General features: G+C 43.1%; 1 long non-coding RNA gene and 1 pseudogene across 1 annotated transcript; both read left to right on the top strand.

Annotated features, from left to right (window-relative positions):
• The first annotated feature begins 671 nt into the window (after positions 1 to 671).
• Positions 672 to 1,592, top strand: LOC141374390 (uncharacterized). The gene is made up of 3 exons (XR_012381218.1): positions 672 to 805; positions 899 to 990; positions 1,308 to 1,592. It is a non-coding gene; the product is annotated as an uncharacterized lncRNA (long non-coding RNA).
• A 13,205-nt stretch (positions 1,593 to 14,797) lies between these two features.
• LOC112834559 (aspartate aminotransferase, mitochondrial pseudogene) lies at positions 14,798 to 16,271 on the top strand (annotated as a pseudogene).
• Positions 16,272 to 16,699: the final 428 nt, after the last annotated feature.

Genomic DNA, 16,699 nt, shown 5'->3' with positions numbered 1-16,699 from the left:
TAATATAGGAAAACTATATGAAATTATGGAGAGTCTACAGTTTTTGTCCAACAAAATGGCCATTTCATAGGCTCAACCACACTCAAGCAGATGAAGAAAATTGATAGAGTGTAGGGAGATTGACAAATGTGAGATTCAGAGTGTGCTGTTAAGGGTCCCCCTGAAATTGTTTTAAAGATCTATTATGATGTTTTGGGTTACAATTCCGTTTTGGAAATTCAGTTGTGTAAATCTCTAAAGCAATTTTCTGAGTACTGTTTCATAGGGAATTCTTACTCCAAGTCCTTCAAGCAATACCTGACACATATTTTATTTTAAAATTATAATCACTTTTAGCACTTTATACTTTACACAGATTTTTACATACATTTTCTCAAAGGTGGGTAGAATCTCCAAGGCGGGTATCTTTGTCTCAAGAACTTCAAAACTTCCTCGTGACTGTAGGGTCAGGAGAGTGCTGCTCTTCTATGACAGATACTTGTGGAGGACAAGAATTTGCAAACCTAAATTCATGGACACCAGAATGTAACCATTTCCTTAACTTAAAGTATTCTGATTTGGGATTCCCTGTCTGAAGGGAGCAGCAGAAAATTCTGTTTCTATGGTTACCAATGTCCCTCTCTCCTCTCTAAGACGCCAAGAGCCCAGAAGGCCTGCATAGTACTCAAAAGGGAAAAGGACCCACCTGTGTTTTGAGCCCATCGTGGCCGCCCCTGATCACACAATTCTTCAAGCCTGTGACCCGCAGACAGGAGCTCACTCTCAGCTCAAGCAGAGCTTCTTGTTGCTTTCCCACAAAGCGCAGGTATCTCATTCTACCACATGGATTCCCCCAGAGGGACTGCCAAAGTGAACCTGTGGGTCTCCAATGCATCTGTACTTTATGATCTCACTACAGAAAGAAGGAAGAAAGGGAGGTAGGAAGGAAGGAAGAAAGAAAACACAGAAAGAATTTCTTCCCTCCCTGGGACACAGAATACATCGAATCCAGTGAGTTCCAACCTTTGTAAAAGGCCAGGGGAGATGTTGCCCCCCAGTAGCTTCCACTTTCTGCCCTCCAGTAGCTTCCGCTTTCTGCCCTCCAGTAGCTTCCGCTTTCTGCCCTGCCAGAAGTCCCTGCAGCAAGGGCCAGTGTCCAGGAGCTAGGAACACTAGAGGGAAACAGGAAGAAGAAACACATTTTAATCTTTCAGTGAATTATCCTGCCATGCATCCGTCGGTTAAAAAACCAAAACCTTACCTACAATAATTTCTTAATTTGATTTGAGAGAGTTTAACTCCTGAAAATGCTTTCCTTCATTTCCTAGATTTGCATATTAATGACAGAAGGCATGTGATGGAATGACACAATACAAGTGAGTCTGTGCGGTGACACCAAGTAACACTCAGAGAAAGATCAGTTTCCTCCGAGCAAAATCATCTCAAGGACAAGCACATTCCAACAATGTGGATTCAAGACAGTGGTAAGAATGTAATATATATTGCCTTGACATTAAGACAGAGCTGCACACGTAGAGTTTTAATAAGTAGGTGACACAGTTAGCTTGATTAAAAAGAAGACTCTGAGGTAGCTTCTGACAGAAAGATAGAATGCCAAGAACAAAGAAGAAGGAAATGGAATAAGGAATGAGGAGGAAGCAAGGAAGCCTTACATGTAACTCAAACAATTACTCTAGTAAAGAAATTATTGATATTATGCTTTGTCATTGCGTGTTTGTTTATAGAAGTTGAAAAATGTTTCCTTAGTCAAGAGAGTTGCATGCCTAGATGGAGGATACTTCTCCTTACTTAAAGTATACTTCAAATACCTGGAGTGTCATTTCAAAGTTATGTAATACCGATCACAATCAGTTTTTAATGGTCAATATCCCAGTGTCCTCTAAGACATAGGGATGTCTATGTTTTTAGGTTATTGACATGTACCTACCTTTTCTTTCCATGCCTTCATTTCTGTATTTGGCAGGCATTTGTTAATATAATTATTAAATTATTTGGTAGCCCAGAAATTCACCGAAGTATGTGATTCTCATTTTATATTTCCACTGGAGAACAGCCTCTGAATTCTTGCCACTGGATATGACAGAAATTCAGGCAAAGCAAAAATCTATCTTAGAATGCTTTCAGGGTATCAGGAGAGGGTAGAAGAGGCATATGAGGATGAGGCAATTCACTTAAACACTGAAATCATTCAAGCAGGAGAGTAAGGTCCTGTGAAGTGTTAGATTTTCTTGAGCAAGCCAATAAGCGCACACACACACACACACACACACACATGCTCACAGAAGACCAGTTCCATTTCTAGAAGTAAGGCAGACAAGATATTCAGAGAAATCTCTTTAAGTATAACTCATCTAAAAATCCTAGAGGTGTATTTATATAAACATATAGGTATGGGTAGATAGATGATAGATAGATAGATAGATAGATAGATAGATAGATAGATAATCACGTGACTTAGCTGGTAGAGGTAAGGAAATTCTCTAGTGTCCAGAAATGACAAGAAATCTTGAATCCACGGGTCAGGCACTGACTTGGAGTTTTCTCTGGAGGTATCTTGGTGGCCCGGTGACAGAGAGGCCTGAAATTTAACAGTCCACACATGGGGATTAGGAGACAAAGCCTAGAGCCTGAATATTGCAAGAAATCACGTATGAGACCCCCTTCATAAAACTGTACCTCCATGAATGGCATGCTCAGTTTGAACTGAGAACTTGCTTTGGAGAGTAAGATAGTGAGCAGACCTACCTAAATATTGGTCTTCGTGCAATATGACTAGAGGAAGGTAGGAAAAAACTCTTTGTGAAAATTTCTAACCTCAAGACCATACTAATAAGTACTTAAAGCCAGAATTTCTACTCTCTGTGTGGTCTGAAAAACCGTAAGTTTACATTTAACATGGTCCTGAGCTGGTAGGACCCTTAAGGAAAAAGTGTTCCCAGACCACTGGAAGAATATTCACCCTCTAAAACCAGACCTCCCTCCCACAGATGAGGAAGGAGGATGCCGGCTGTTACAAGGAAGATTCAGCAGAAACAGGAAGCTGCAGAGTCAGATATGCAAAAGGGATTGGAATTGTCGAAGAATATAAAATAAATATGTTTAGTATGCTTAAAGGAGAAAAAGGCAAATTGAAAGAATGACAGTGTAACAAGAGATTATGAAAATGGACCAGATTGATGTGAAAAAGAACCAAATGAATACATTAAGATGAAAACATGGAAATTGGAAACTTAATGGCTGGATACGTAGTCGATTATGGGGAAATAGAGCTGGTGACATTTCCCAGATGACAGCAGAGACAAACATGGAAATGGAAAACCTGAGCGACTAGGGGATGTGGACAGTGGAGCAAAATTGGCCAATGTTAAAATACATCTAATGCTTCCAGAAAGAGGAGGAAACAAGAATTTGGAAAGATAGTAACTGGGAATTTTCTAGGACTGATGGAAAAGCCATGTCTTAGGGATCTGGAAACCCAACCAATCCCAAGCAGAGTATATAAAAAAAAATTCAACACTAAGATGTATAATAAAATTGCAGAACACTACAGATAAAGAAAGACTATCTTAAAAGTAGCCAGAGGGAAAGGATAGATTTCCCCATTAATTGGCTAACTATATAAATTATCATCCAAACCAGGATACTTTTGAAAAAGAAAGGGGATGCTAACCAAACAGGAGACCAGGGCAACAGGCATAATCTGGATCTGCAACAGGCAGAGGAAAGTGCCAGGTCACCAAATCTATAAAAGAATAATAATTTAATTGACAGCAAGGACAAGGAGAGTCAGGAAGATATTGGATACTATCTTCAAAGTGCTGAAAAAATTATTCAATTAGAATTACATTATCAGTAAAATCTCTTTTAATAATAAGGGTCAGGGGGCGCCTGGGTGACTCAGTTCGTTAAGCATCTGCCTTTGGCTCAGGTCATGATCCCAGGGTCCTGGGACTGAGCCCCACATCGAGCTCCTGGCTCAGCGGGGAGCCTGCTTCTCCCTCTCCTTCTGCCCCTCCACCCTGCTCGTATGCTCTCTCTCTCTCTCTTAAATAAATAAATAAAATCTTTAAAAAATAATAAAAGTCAAAAAAAGACATGTTTAGATAAGCAAAAACAGAAAAGTCACAATCAACAGACCCTCTTGAAAATAAATTCTTTGTAGAAGAAGGAAAATGAGCCCAGAAAGAGTCTGAGACACAAAAAAGCCAACAAAGAACATTGAAATTAATATTGACTGGTAAGGTAATGATAATAATGCCTACTAAAAATAGAAACAAAGTATTACTTAGAAAATACTAGAAAGACGATATTAAGGTATGGAACAAAAACGTAATCCAAAGGAGGTTAAGAAAAGCATAAAAGGAAGATAAACCTAGAAGGGTCAGGGTCGGGGGGGAGAACAATTAAAAAGCACAAATTAATAAGCACATTAATTATAAGTGGACTAATATCTCCAGTCCAAAGATAAAGATAGACCAGATTTTTTTAGAAATCCAGCTACAGGGGTGCCTGTCTGGCTATTGATTTCAGCTCAGGTCATGATCTCAGGGTCATGAGATCGAGCCTTATGTCCAGCTCCATGCTTAGCAGGAGTCTCCTTAAGATTCTCTCTCTCCCTCTGCCCCTCCCCCTGCTGGTGAGCTCTTTCTCTCAAATACATAATTTTTCTTTTTTAAAGACAGAAATACAGCTACATTCTGTTTACAAGAAACAACACTTCAGAGCACAGTCAGGTTGAATAAAAAAGATAGGGAAAGGTAATATGAGGCAAATTCTACAACGACAAAAGTAGGATGGCCATTTTAATCTTAGATGAAAGAAACTTTAAAGCAAAAAGCATTAATGACAACGAAGAAGATCACTACATATTGATAAAAATTTCAACTCGCCATGAAATTACAGCAATTCTAAATTTGTATAGATTCAATAAAATAGCCTCAAAATATATAAAGCAAAATTTGGAAGAATTACAAGAAGAAATTTACAGATCAAGCAGGCAAGAAAAAGTAAGCTTGATCAAAAGGTCATTATATTTAAAAACCATATTTGGGGCCATAAAGCTACTATCAACAAATAATTTTTAAAATCTACTTCATACGGGGCACCCGGGTAGCTCGGTCTGTTAAGTGTCCGACTCCTGGTTTCAGCTCAAGTCATGATCTCAGGGTGGTGAGATTGAGCCCCATCTCAGGCTCTGTTCTCCGTGCAGAGTCAGCTTGAGATTCTCTTTCCCTCTCCCTCTCCCCCTCCTGCTCGTGCTCACTCTCTTTCTCTCTCTAAAATAAATAAATAAATCTTAAAAAAAAAATCAAATCTTCGTATAGACGACAATCTCTGACCACAGCACTATTAAATTAGACACCAATACCAAAAAGGTACTACTCCCTCACTGCATCCCTCAAAGAACCTGGTTTGGGGAAATAAGAATAAATAATCAGCGGGTCAAAAGAAGTCTCGACTTTCTAGAAAATAGAATTACAAAGAAAGGTAAATGCTACATATCATGGCAGTTAAAGTGTACTTAGGAAAAGAAAAAAAGCCTTAAATGCTTACATTTTCAAAAAGAAGGAAATATATGAGCTCACCTCCAGTTTAAGAAGGTAGAGGAGTGCCAGAAAAAAGTCAAATAATGCAGAAGAAAGGAAACACTATCCCTTTTCTGTTGCTTCACAGTTTTCACTTAACGTTGTTGTTCCTCATTTTCGTTCCTTACTTTTATTGGTCTGGTCATAGAGCTATGCATTCCATTTTCATCTTGTTAATTTAGAAGTTTTACCATCATGTACCCCTCCACTAGTGACCTGGTTTTCCCCTCCCTAGAAGGCAGACTGAGTGCGTCTATTGCCCCATTATTTCCAAGCTATTGCTCCCACCCAGACCCACTCTTTCCCTACTGATTTCCTCCTTCTGATTTCATCAAGTTTTGCTCACAGTCTAGGAATGAAATCTTTAGAATTCTTTCATTCTTCCCTTTTCTCCTCCTTCCAGGCATCTCTCGACCCCTAATTACACCCTGGAATGTTTTCACTTTCTCTTGCACTCTTAATTCTGAGGCTTTGCTGAAATAGTTGGACATAGAATTTTACTTAACAGTTGTTTGTGTGTTTGTTTGTCTTTGGCGTCCACGTGCAGGATTTACATTACACATTATATTCTTATCCATTAATATTTAATGATATATTTCTAAAACCAATGCATTACTCATCTCTGATTATTTCCTACTTTCCCTTTCCCCATCTTGAAGTCTCTGTTCCAGTTCACTGGCTTCTGGAAAGGGCTTTTTCTTAAGTATGTACCTCAGATGGGGGGCATTCTGTGATTTATTCTCTGAGTTAGTGCATGTCCTTGAATATCTTCCACTCACCTTAACAGGTAAACCACTGCAAAAGCCTAGTATAGGATTCTGGGGGGTTCTTTCAATCTCTTCTAGCTTCCAGTGTTGCAGATAAGAAGTTCAGTAACAGTCAAAAAAGGAAAAGCCTGGAAACTTGTTTTACCCAGATATCCCTAAGCATGTGTTTGTTTCATCAATCTAACCAAAAACTCTGAATGTTTTTTACTCTGCAAACTTGTCTTTCTTTGGCTTAGGAAAATTTTCTCCTAAGTGATTTAAAATTATTTCTTCTACCTCAGGTATTCTTTCTTCTTCTAGAATATCTGTTATTCAAACGGTTGGTATTCTGCATCCGTTTCCCAAATTCTCTCCTTGTAACCTTGTGATTTCCAGCTCCATGGCATGTTTTATTCTGTGATTTGTGGATGTTCCCCGATCTTGCAGGCCACTAACACAAATCTCATCAGTCACCAACAACCCTCTGCATTCATGCCCTGAATCAGTGAGGTTTTCATTTGTTATTACATAGTTTTGTTTCTAAGTGCTTCTTTTTAATTTTTTTTTTTTTTTAATTTAGGAACCTATTTGTCTGATCCAGCTAGTCACTTCCATTGGGTGTGCAATGTGATTGTTGAATCTGTTTGTCCTCTTTGGCTTCTAGACATCTTTAGGTCCTTGATTTTTTTTCCTCCATTGGCCAACTGGAGTTCAAGCCTATTTTTTTAGAGCTACTCAAAAAATCAGGAAACTCTCAGGCCAAGGGGCCTCATCCCCACAAGCCTAGTACAGAGGGAGATAGTCCTCTCTGAGGCCCCTGTTCTCAGGTCACCCTGGGCTCTCCCAGCACCCATGGCAGGGAAGACTTGCCCAAACTTTTATGTCCCTGGGGAATCTTGACACACTCAAGTAGGATCGGGTGGACACCCTACCCCTGGGGTCTACATCTTGATTGATGAGCCCAGTCCCTATCTCCGAGCTCACCCAGCTCAGCACTGCTTGCTTATCAAGGGAAATTTCGGGGAAAGGGAGTCACCACTGAGAGACCAAGGCCTCATTTACACCCATGGTAGATCCTGGCTCTTGAGAGGCAAATCTTTTGGATTTGGAAATAGAAGGAAGGGGAATCTCATTTAGATTGCCATAGTCCGAAAATCCTCTGCCCAGAGCTTTCTTCGTAAAATGAAGAAAATGTAAGAGCTCTTTCAGCTCCAAAAATCTATGAATCAGAGCTTAAATAAGAAGCATTCGTGACTATGATAATTTATGGGAATAGAGTTTGCATAAAACAAACACTTTAAGGCAAATATTTTTTAAAAGATTTATTTATTTGTTTTAGAGAAAGAGAGAGCACGTGAGCAGGCGGAGGGGCAGAGGGAAAGAGAGGGAGTCCTCAAGCAGACTCCCTGCTGGGCAGGAAGCCCTATTTGGGGCTCGATCCCAGGACCCTAGGATCACTTCCTGAGCCGAAATCAAGAGTAGGATGCTCAACCGACTGAGCCACCCAGGCACCCCTCAGGGTAAGTGTTTTAAGAAAAGAGTAGGTTTTGAGTTATAATGCTTTTATGAAAACCCAGCTAATCTGGTGACAGGAAATCTAGCTTGGAATTAAGTGGCAGGATCCTCTGAATTTTCACATCTGCTAATTCTGATCATTTATAGAACATAAAGTGTTTTCTTTCTGTAACCTAGAGCAGCGCTTCTCAAACTTTCCTGCACCCACAAATTGCCTGGTGACGTGGCAATGTAGGTTCTGATTCGGTAGGTCTGGAGGATGGCCGGAGAGCCTGTGTTTCTTACCAGTGGGTTTGCCCACACTGCTTGTCCGTGGCTCACGGTTCAGCAGCAAGGCCTGAAATATTTGTAGTGGTGAGTAGACCTCTGGCGGTCATAGGAGAAATGTGCCATCATTTTGTCAGGCAGCTATAAATTCTTTTTCTGAGAATGTTAAAAGAAACATCCCCCCCAAAGCCAGCAATTGATGTTATCTCTGACCTGATACAAGCAAAGCCAACAGAGTTTATTAATTTGGGCTCCGTTGATCTGAAATTTGGTGTCATTCCAGGCAGACTATATTGCCAATTATAAGCAAAGAAGAGATGTGTGTTATTAAATGCTAAATCAAATGCATTAAAAAAAAATGGAAACCAACTTGGTGGTAGCCTTTGTAAACAAATAATGAATGAACTCCAAGTGATTAGTCTTTATTTCATTAAAATTTTAAAAAATTCTTTAAGGCTTTTAATTTAATTCTCCTATCCCTGTCAAGGGTGGCCAGAAATTACATTTCTTATGAAACATTCACTGATTCAGGCCCGCTTCTGAATCAGAATAGCCTACTCTTTAATTAAGAAAAATGAGGGCAGTTTTATAGCAGTTTTAAATTTCTCAATCTTTTGGCTCCTTTCAGTCTGTGCTTCTCAAACAGAAAATAGAAATTGCTATGCCATTTGACTATTGTCAGTGTTTCAAATTAAACAAAGAATCTATAAACGTTTGAAAGGTATTCAATTCTGGAAACTATTTTTTCCTATTGTTTTTTTTTTTTCCCCTAGCTACAAATATGTTTCTTATTTTGAATATTTCCTGGCTTTGCCATGGTAAACAGATAAACGTTCCAGAAATCATCCATTTTTTTTTTTTTAGTTAATAAAATTAGTATCACTTTAGGAAGGAAGATAAATACCCTACACCAAGAACGTGCTTATTCTCAAACTTGAAGCCCAGCTCATTGAAACAAACTTGCATATTGGTGTCGGTGTCAGCTTGAGAGTGGCAGAAACTTCTGCCCTCCTGAGCTGTTCCTGGAAAATGGTTTGTTGGCTCATGGAAATTTTCTTGACTTTAGTCATGTCCCTGTGCCCTTGCATCTGGACACTAAATCAGACCCCAAAGCAGATCTGTTTCCTTTGTTGGCTTCCACAGCATTTGTCCTATCCATTTATGTTATGAGAGTTACACAGATCTTATATATTGTGAGAAGTTATATAAGTTTATTCAAACCTCTAATTAGTCATCTTTCTAACAACATCTGGAGTCATTACTACCACTGACCCAGACTTGGCAGTTATCAAAAGAAGGATCTGTGTAGATCATTTCAGAGGCTCCTGTTCCGGCGTTCGCATAAAGGTTTGGTGAGAAGTGCAGGTAAATGGTTAATTACGGATATTTTTTTCTATTTTTAGAGTCCTCCAAATCACACAAAATTTCATATGCATCTCTGACTCAGGGATCGACCTGTGGTTCCTATGTACAACCAGACATCATCTGGTAATGGCCCTGATAACCATTCATTACTAAATGAAAGGAAAAGCCTCATTCCTCTGCTCTGCACTCACACCACTTCTGACACTGGATGTGTGGGGTTTTTCTCACATTGACCAATCCTTTGACACCCGCTGGGTGTCCTACAATTCAGCTCAGCTCTGAGACTGTCTATCTGGGGTTAGCAGAAGACCCCCCGGGTTAAGGACTCAGTTTCACAAGACAACCCCACTCCAGACGCCGATTGTAGGTAGTGGTTCCCCAGGTCACTCACACTTCTTTCTTTCTGATTTGGCCACAACAAATTGGGGGTTCCAGTGACCCCCTCCTCAGGTTCAATAATTTGCTATTATGTCTCACAGAGCTCAGGGAAACATTTACTTACACGTACCAGTTTGTTATATAATAAAGAATATGATAAAGGACGCAAATTGAAAGATACAGAGGATGGTCCAAAAGGGTCCCAAGCACAGGAGTTTCTGTCCCCGTAGAGTTAGGATGTGCCACCCCCTCAGCACATGAATGTGTTTACCAACTCGGGAGCTCTGGAACACTTTGAGGATTTTTATGGCGGCTTCATCATGTAGATAGGATTAATTATTAACTTGTTTTCTGGCCCCTCTTCCCTCCCTTGAGAATGGGCAGTGGAGATGAAAGTTCCAAGCTTCTAATCACGGCGTGATCGTTCTGGTGTCCAGCCCCGATCCTGAAGCTGTCTGGGATCCCCCAGGCTCTCCTCATTTGAACCAGAGGCACTCCCGTCACCCAGGAAGTTCCAAGTGCCAGGAATTGGGGTCAAAGGCCACTTCCCATGGTTTCAGTTGTAGTTGGTCAACCAAGATCAGGAAGCAGAGAGTCCTCCTTCTGATGTACCCTTGGAAGGCCAAGATAGCTTAACACTACCTCACAACGCCTCTGTCACTCTCCTCACCTCTGGTCATCACACAGGCATTTTACTGTCTCCCATCATCACAAGAAGAAGGGTGAGTGCGGTGCAATAAGATACTGAAGAGAGACCACATTCACGTAACTTTTCTTATAGTGTATTGTAATAATTGTATATTGTAAATATTGCATAATTTTTTTATTGCTTGCTGTTGTTAATCTCTTACTGTGCCTAACTGATAAATTAAACTTTATTATAGGCATGTGTGTATAGGAAAAAGCATAGTATATATAGGGCTTGGTACCAGCCGTCGTTGGGGACATCCACTGGGGGCCTCAGAATGTATCCTCCACAGACAAGGCGGGGAATGCCTACGGTACTAAAATTCAAGACACAATTCAAGTACTTATTTTACACTTTAAAACCCAACTTATCCCTTTCTTAAGATAAGTCTAATTTATTCCCCTTCTTGCCTTTCTTTCTGTGGTGCTCTTCTATTACGTGAGACAGAAAAACACAAAGGTAATAATCAGAGCGACTGTTCAAGCTAGAATGGGAAGCAAGTAGCTCCATACGCCAAGTCACACACAAAAAACGGAGCATATTTTCCCTTCTCTGTGTACCCACTGTGACAACCATAGAAGTCATTTGAAAAACTGAAACGTTCATGGGTTCCGTGATTTCAGAAGTAGAGTAAGAGATGTGAACATAGGGGCAGCTGAGACTAGACCTAGGGAGATTCTACCTCTCAGAGAGGAGTGACTTCTACCAGCTGGAAACATCTTCTATCCCCAATACTTTTGCTTTGTGTTGTTACCTTTGTTTACTTCTAAAAACCAGAAATAGGGGCACCTGGGTGGCTCAGTCGGTGAAGCATCCCAGTCTTGGTTTCGGCTCACATCATGATCTCAGGGTTGTGAGATCGAGTCCTGAGGGCGGGCTCACGCTGGGCATGGAACCTGCTTAAGATTCTCTCTCTCCTGCTGCAGCCCCCTAAAATAAATAAATAAATAATAAAAATTGAAAAATAAAAACCAGAAATATACTTAAAATATAGGCTTAAGTGTGCAACAGGTATTAGTAATTCACACAGAAGATGGAATTGATTCAGTCAGATTGCTTTCCTCCTACATGTGCAGAGCCCTGAAGAAGCAGAGTTCACGGGGCGGAGGGGAAGTAGAGATGAGTCTCCAGCCCAGAATTTTCTCCTGTAGCTGCCTTCCTGGGGCAGGCGAGACTGGCCTTGGTCTACGGGTCGGGATGGGGCCGAAGAATGAGGCATCTATTGCTGGCAGTTGGACAGACAGGTAAATACTGAAAGTCACGTCCCCAGAGGAATGCAAGGGCAGAGCCAAAACAAACATTCTACCCTGGGTCAGCAATCCCAGGGGCCAAATTACAAGTAGAAACTAAGGTAGGCGCCAAATGGGTTAGAAAAACAAACTAAAAGAGGCAAACTGCTGAGTGAGAGTATCAGGAGTCAGGTATTTGAGGCCACGCTGACTGCATGTAGAGGAACTGAAATGGTTAGAAACTAACACCAACCCCACCACCACCAGCAGGCTTTCTCCTGTAGGGTTTCCCTAGATTTGCCTGGTAGAAGGCTCTGAAAATGTCTGAAGCTTGCATTTCCAAGATGGAAGGGGGGGGGTCCCCATTGTCACAGTGGATAGGTTACCAGAGCTCTTGTTGGGATCCAGTGTTCAGGGTGAGTTGTTGTGGAGGGTGGGCCAGACGGAGCAGAGATCTGTGGGGCATGGTGGGGATGTTTGCAGAAGGAAGCTGGAGACAGAAAGCTTGAAGGGCCCAAGTGGGCTTCTGGTTTCTCAAGTGTTGGGTCTGTAAGATTCCGGAGGAAACCCAGGCACCTTGCATTGAGATGCCCTTCTCCCTTCTCTGGGGATGGACAGCTATCACCTTATGACTTTTGAGCCTCCACATACTACAAGGTTTTCTAGAGATCTTTCTAGGTGTCACAGCTCCTCCTGCTCCCAGGTACCTGTCAACTGCCAGGCCCATTGTTACAGAATGGATATTCTTGGAGAAGGAGTAGGGGGTTGTTTTAGCAAATGCCACTGAGCTGAGGTGGATGTACTTGTTATTTGGTTTCTGTAGAACTGTAGGAGCTTCCCCCATCGCCCTTTTACTAAGTTAATGTTGACCAGCTATTTATATAAGTCAAACACAGTAATAAGAGCTTCAAGTGCGACTCTCACTGAATGCTTCCCACACACTCCCCAGCATCCATGACCCCTTTCCTCCTTCCCAGAGAGCCCTAATTCTGTTCAGTTATCCACCCTCAACCCCACCAAGCCATGTGCCCCAGAAGTCACCCCATCCTCAGCATGAGGCTGCTTCTGGTTTGCCTGAGGCTCCTTCCATTCCTTTTGACAGTTTCTGTTTCAGGAAGGAGCATATGACCAAATTTTGGCCAACAGAGCTTGACGGGGAGGGGTGCCAGAGGTTCTGGGAATGTATCCTCACTCTTGAGAGAGAGCCATGGAAAGAAACTTCTCTTCTTTAGTCCATGATGAACTTTAGTCTCATTCCTGGAATCTTGCTACTTGCCCGAGGTTGGAGCTTACACAAGGAGCGGGGTGGACGGAGAGAATCTCGGAGAAATGCAACCAGGCTTCTGATCTACTGCCCCTCCTGTGAGATGATACATCTCCTTATTGTTTAAGCTGGTTTAAACAGGGGTTTCTGCTTATTGAAGTCCAATCATCCTACTGATACAACAAAAGGCAGCCCTGTTTTCCCCCTGTACTACCGAGGAGGAAATTAGAGCTTGAGGAGTTGTTAAGTAATGCTTCCAAAGTTGTACGGCTCCTTAGGTAGGCTCAGGATTTGAGGCCAGTGTGGCTCAACCCCTAAGCCTGTTTTCTTAACACACACAGTTTAGAGTCCCTGGGTCACACACTTAATCGGAGTCAGAAGGGTATAGGCCGAGGACATGCCTGCAGAGGGCTTTGATTCCCCGCCGCCGCCCCCCGGGGTTCCCGATCCACGGTAGCTGACACCTTGTCAATGTACTTGTCCTGGGCTTGACCTGGTAAGGATGGTGCTCTTGGAGACCAAGACATTTATGGGAGAACCGGGGATATAGGTGAGAACAAAAGAGGAGCTCGAAGAATAGGACTTCTCTACGTTACACAGACTCCTATTCATGCTTAATGAGTCACCTTAAACGCCATTTTCTCTTATATGCTTTCATAGCACCTTAAATTTCTTATCCTTATCCCAATTATAATTAGGTAGTTGTTTGACTGTCTGTCTTCCCTGCACACTGTAAATCCCTTAGTCCTCTGCGCTCCCTTTTCTCTAAGCCCACCTGCACCCAGCCATGTATTTGGTTTTCACACCAGCTGACATGAGGGCATATGTCCAAACAGACAGGACATCTCCAGGGGATAGGCTGGGCCTGAGTGCAGAGCTGCCCGTAGGCAGGGGGCTAGTCCAAGGCCAGGCTGCCGGAGAAGGTGGGAGGCCTGCGGGTCTATAGGGAAACTGCCACTGTGACAGAGTGTAGAAGGGAAATGGAAGGAAACCAGAGGTAAACCTCATCTATTTCAGAATTTTAGCTAGAAATTCATATGTAGAAAAGAAGCATTGTGCAACTTTACCATCAAGACAGACAGACAAACACACATACACACATACACACACACAGAGAAGGGACTTGAGCTCATTCTTTTGTTACTACCAGGAAGTTACATAAGATTTTCTGGACTGGTTTGAAAACTTAACTGTCATTTGTAATTTATTTCTTATTAAGAGTACCCCCCAAATAACTACTCCATGTGAACTTTTGATAAAATATAACCATCCCTTGGTATTGAAGTGATTTTGTTTTTGGTGGTGGTGATCTAGACTCCTTATAAAGGCAAGTACAGTGCCTAGAACCTAGCAGGTGCTCGATAAATGATTGTTCAACAGAGGAAGGAAACTGATCATTGAGTCTATTTGATTTCTATGCAGACCATAAACAGAAAGAAATGAGTTTATTTTAACAAAGTGCAGATGATGAAGCATATTTCTACAGATGGAATTCCCTTCAACCAATATTGGCTGAAGAAGAAAAGTGCTTAAGGAACTTTAAGGCTGTTAGGAACACAGAGGAAGTGTAGGAACGTTGTCTGCCCAAGGCCAGTTTGGGGCCTGCTGTTTCTCCACTCCTTCATCATCATCATGTGTCTATTCAGCACATACTCATAGTCTATGATAGGTACCCTGAGGTGTTCAGAAAGAGGTAGAACATACAGCTTCTGTGGGAAAGAAACACCACAACCACACTAACCTTTTAAAGTCAGAATATGATGACGTTATTCTCCTGCTTGAAGACGTCCCACTTGTGGCCCTTTGCTCTGCCCTGTACCTCCCCACGGCTTTCCCTCCCCCCCCCCCCCCCCCCCCCCCCGCCGCCCGCCACTGTCCTGCCGCATCCTGGTCGAATCCCGCCTGGGGTCGCTGCCACCTTCCACCCAGACCTTGCTGTTGTGGCTTCTGCCAGAGCCAGCTCCTGGTGGACCCATGTGGAGATGGGGCCCCAGATCCCATCCCAGGAGCCCCAGAAGCCTTTAAGAGAAACACCAATGGCAAAAAGAGGCATCTGGGAGTTGGTGCCTACTGGGATGATAATGAAAAGCTTTATGTGCTCCTCGTGTCCAGAAGGCAGAGGCCCAGATCGCTGCAAAAAATTTGGACAAAGAATACCTGCCCATTGCAGGACTTGCTGAATTTTTTTAAGGCACCTGCAGAACTAGCCCCGGGTGAGAACAACCAAGTGTTGAACGCAGCCGGTATGTCACCCTGCACACCTTTCTGGAACCAGGGCCTTGAGGATTGGAGTCGATTTTCTGCAAAGATTTTGAGAGTCCAGCGGAGATGTCTTTCTGCCCAAAACATCCTGCAGAAAGCACACACCCATCTTCAGGGATGCCGGTATGCAGCTACACGGTTATGGATACTATGTATGACCCCAGGATGTGCGGCTTTGACTTCACAGGCGCTACAGAGGACATTTCCAAAATGCCACAGCAAAGCGTTCTCCTCTTGCATACCTGTACCCACAGTTCCACGGGAGCGGACCCTCGCCCTAGGCGGGGGAAAGAAATAGCAACAGTGGTGAAGACAAACAAGCTCTTCGCATTCTCTGACACGGTCAACCAAGGCTTTGCCTGTGGTGATGGTAACAAGGATGGTGGGCTGTACGCCACTTCATCGACCAGCGCATTCATGTTGCTCTCTGCCAATCCTGTGCCAAGAACATGGGTGGGCATGTGGGAGCCCTCCCTGTGCTCTGCAGAGACGCTGAAGCCAAAAGGGTGGAGTCACAGTTGAAGGTCTTGATCCGTCCTGTGTATTCTAACCCTCTAATTAATGGGGCATGGATCGCCTCGACCATCCTGACCGGCCCTGACCTGAGAATCAATGGCGGCAGGCCGTACAAGGTGTGGCCGGCTGCATCATGGGCATGCGGACTCAGCTGGTCTCCGGCCTCAAGAAGGAGGGCTCTTCCCACGGCTGACAGCACATGACTGACCAGATGGCATGTTCTGTTTCACAGCACTAACGCCCGAGCAGGTGGAGAGGCTGACCAAGGAGTTCTCCATCGGCATGACAAAGGAGGGCTGCCTCTCTGTGGCAGGGGTCACCTCGGGCAACATGGGCCACCTTGTCCGTGCCATTCACCAGGTCCCCCAGGAATTGCCCTGCGGAGAGGAAACAGACACAACCTTCCTGCCTCCAGACCCCACGGCTGTGAGGGTCATATGGAGGAAGGAGGGCTGATGGTGGCGAGCAGGTCATTTCTTTTTTTTTTTTAAAGATTTTATTTATTTATTTGAGAGAGAATGAGAGATAGAGAGCATGAGAGGGAAGAGGGTCTGAGGGAGAAGCAGACTCCTTGCTGAGCAGGGAGCCCGATGCGGGACTCGATCCCGGGACTCCAGGATCATGACCTGAGCTGAAGGCAGTCGCTTAACCAACTGAGCCACCCAGGCACCCGAGCAGGTCATTTCTTTCAACCACAGGACTTAACGCTCGACCACTGAATGTGTTTCTCAGAAAAGAACGTGTCATGAAATAGGGCAGAGGCATCTGTGGCGGGTGTCTGAAACTTTGCGACTCAAAACCCAAATTCCTGCTCATCCTTACCTCTAGCTGTTCCAAGAGTGTACATGTACAAGAAGGACAGTTACTGTAGGGGCGCCTAGTGG

This window comes from Callorhinus ursinus, unplaced genomic scaffold (genome assembly GCF_003265705.2).
Source record: "Callorhinus ursinus isolate GAN/ISIS: 27379988/994484 unplaced genomic scaffold, GSC_fseal_2.0 scaffold17, whole genome shotgun sequence".
Classification (NCBI taxonomy): Eukaryota; Metazoa; Chordata; class Mammalia; order Carnivora; family Otariidae; genus Callorhinus; species Callorhinus ursinus.
This window is presented reverse-complemented; position numbering and strand designations above follow the sequence as displayed.